Genomic DNA, 3828 nt, shown 5'->3' on the forward strand with positions numbered 1-3828 from the left:
TAATGAGCTCAGCCAGGCGATTGCCAGACCATTATTCTTGATCTTTAAGGATAGTTTACAGACGGGTATGGTGCCAGCTGATTGGAAAAAAGCCAATGTGGTACCAATATTTAAAAAGGGGCCGAGATATATCCCGGGTAACTATAGGCCGGTCAGCCTAACATCAGTAGTCTGCAAAATTTTGGAGGGGATGTTAAGGGACCACATACAAGACTTTAGTAATGAAAACGGTATTATAAGTAGTAATCAGCATGGATTCATGAAAAATTGTTCGTGCCAAACCAATCTATTAACCTTCTACGATGAAGTGAGCTGCCACCTAGATAAAGGTAAGCCTGTGGATGTGGTGTATCTGGACTTTGCAAAGGCCTTTGACAACGTTCCCCACAAACGCTTACTGTACAAACTAAGGAAGGTAGGTATGGACCGTAAGGTGAGTACCTGGATAGAGAACTGGCTCCAGGGGAGAGTACAGAGGGTGGTGATTAATGGGGAGTACTCGGATTGGGCGGGTGTGGAAAGTGGGGTCCCCCAGGGTTCTGTCCTGGGACCAATCCTGTTTAATTTATTCATAAATGATCTGGAGGAGGGGATATCGAGTACAATCTCAGTATTTGCTGATGATACTAAATTAGGCATGCCAATATCTTCTATGCAGGATGTGGAAACCTTGCAAGCGGACCTGAACAAAATAACGGGGTGGGCAACTACATGGCAGATGAGATTTAATGTTGAAAAATGTAAAGTAATGCACTTGGGGGCCAGAAACCAGAAAGCAAGCTACTCACTAGGGGGGGAACCTCTGGGTGAGTCTAGGATGGAAAAGGACTTGGGGGTACTGGTAGACAACAGGCTTGGCAGTGGCATGCAATGCCAAGCCGCCGCAAGCAAAGCCAACAGAATACTGGGATGTATAAAAAAGGGGATTCACTCCAGAAATAAAGAGATTATTCTCCCACTCTACAAGACTCTGGTCCGGCCACATCTGGAGTATGCTGTCCAGTTCTGGGCACCGGTCCTCAGGAAGGATGTGCTGGAACTGGAGAAAGTCCAGAGAAGGGCAACAAAAATAATTAGGGGAATGGAGGACATCAGCTATGAGGAAAGACTACAAGCACTGAACCTGTTCTCTCTGGAGAAGAGACGATTGAGGGGGGATATGATATCAATGTACAAATACTGTACTGGTGACCCTAGCATAAGGAACAAACTATTCAGAGAAAGGAGATACAATAAGACACGTGGCCACTCACTAAAATTTGAGGAAAGGCGGTTTAACCTTAAAGTGCGTAAGGGGTTCTTCACGGTAAGAGCGGTAAGGATGTGGAATTCTCTTCCACAAGCAGTCGTATCAGCAGGGAGCATTGATAGTTTCAAAAAACTATTAGATGGACACCTTAAAGACCACAACATACAGGGGTATACAATGTACGGTTAAAAGCAAACACACACACACATCATAGGTTGAACTGGATGGACTGATGTCTTTTTTCAACCTCACTAACTATGTAACTATGTAACTATGTACTTAAAGGGCCAGTACCTGGAGTGACTAAACATGGAAGAAATCCTCAAACAGTTGGTGTTATCGAACGCTGCACAGCAGCAAGCAAACTCTTTGTTTAAACAACAGATTCGTGTTGTACAAGAACAAACGAAGCAAGCAAACGCTGCACAACAGCAAGCAAACTCTTTGATTCAACAACAGATTGGTGCTGTACAAAATCAAACCCAGTTGATGTTTGAAAAACTGGCAAGTGCTGCAGAAGCAGACAGAAAGGTGCTGGTTGAGGTGGTGCAGACACTTGCACAGGAGTCTGCTGTGAAAACAGAAGCAGTTAGAGACCGCTCCTCAGCCATCCATGTTGGTCGGTTCCTGTCCAAGATGACTGCTGATGATGACCCAGAGGCCTTTCTGGTTACATTTGAGAGAACCGCTGAGAGGGAAGGCTGGCCCAAAACCCAGTGGGCAGGATTGATCGCTCCCTTACTTACTGGGGAATCGCAGAAGGCCTATTATGATTTGGAGTCCGTGGATGCAGGAGAGTATGAAAAGGTCAAGCAGGAAATCCTGGCGCGTCTCGGTGTCAACTTGGCCATTCGAGTCCAGTGGGTCAACAGCTGGTCCTTCCAAGATCACAAATGTTTGACCTAATCCACCTGGCGCGAAAATGGCTACAGCCGGAGTCCTTGTCTGGGCCACAAATAGTGGAGCGTGTAGTCATGGATCGGTTCCTGAGGTCATTACCAACTCCTTTGCAGAAATGGGTGAGTCAAGGAGACCCCAAGTCGGCAGACAACCTGGTGGAGCTTGTTGAGAGGTACTATGCTGCAGAGAACCTAGTCACCACCCCTACAGCCGCACGGACTTTCCACCCAAAGCCACGGTCTCCCCAGACAACCGGTAAGACTGTTCCAGGGGAAGTGGGTGGTCAGCATGGCAAGGAGACAGGGGGGAGGATTTTTGGTGCCAGAGCTGAAATTTGGCGTCCCAAACAAGGGAAGCCACTGCCTGTCAACAAACCTAACTGGGGTAACATCAGGTGTTTCCGTTGCCAGGAACTGGGACATGTTGCGGCAAACTGTTCGTTGACAGATGAACCCATGCAGTGTGACATGTCTCTTAGAAGGCTGCTGCTGTTTCATGCGCTGCTTCGCCAGGTGTAGGAAAACACATATGCCAAATGACTGTTAATGATAAGCCTATTGCAGCCTTGCTGGACTCGGGAAGTCTAGTGACTTTGGTTAAAGCAGAAATGGTTGAAAATGTGAATTTAAATGCAAAAAAAGTTGCTGTGATCTGTGTACATGGTGATACTCGGGAGTATCCTATAGCGACTGTTCGCTTTGAAACTGATTTAGGTATGGTGACCCATCCGGTCGGACTTGTGCCCCACTTAGTGCATGAGGCCATCATTGGTAGAGACTTCCCTAAGTTTTGGGAACTGTGGGACGGTCCCGACTCGGTCACCGTAACTGACTCAGTGGTGGAGCCAGAACCCCTGGCCATCACCGACAATGTGGGTTTAAGGGATCCCTCTCAAGGTTCCCCGGATTTTCCTTTCTCTGTTATGGCAGGAGAACTGGAGGAGCCTGAGGAAGTCCCCACAGTCAGTCAAGGTGGACAACCTTCTGCTAACCCTGAGGGTACATTGGAGTTTGCTGATCTTAATGTACACAAGGAAAACTTTGGTACCGAGCAGAGAAAAGACCCTACCCTTGCCAGGGCCTGGGAGAATGTAGTAATGATTAATGATGTACCTGGCGAACCAGGGCACAGGCCCTGTTTTCCTTTTTTCAGCAGCAATGAGGATTTATTGTATCGTGTATATAAAAAGAACGATGAAATTGTTGAACAGTTGGTGGTCCCTAAGCCTTACAGACGAGTGGTGCTGGAATTGGCTCAAGGACACTTACTAGGAGGTCATTTAGGGGTTGAAAAAACCACTGAAAGGGTGTTACGCAGGTTTTACTGGCCTGGGATACAGAAAGATATTGACAATTATTGTCAATCTTGTTCAAACATTTTATTGAAAAAACAGAAGTAAATACAACGCAACATGTACAATCCAGAGCAGGAGAGGTTACATTTGCACAACAGGTAACAACAGTAAACCGGTGATAGTGACAAAGCAAACCAGGTTAACAGAAAGGTTCAAGAGCCATGTGGGCGACGACCCAGAAGGGAGATCCATCCAGCACAGCCAACACCCGGGCACCCCTAAAAGGGAACTTGCTGTGCCCGCGCGTGACTGCGCCTTCAGTGGGTCATATAGCATGCATGAAAGTATTGTCATCGGAGGTCACAATACACGGCCCAGAGCACGG

Source organism: Pelophylax lessonae (assembly GCF_965119305.1).
Source record: "Pelophylax lessonae genome assembly, chromosome: 1".
Taxonomy (NCBI): domain Eukaryota; kingdom Metazoa; phylum Chordata; class Amphibia; order Anura; family Ranidae; genus Pelophylax; species Pelophylax lessonae.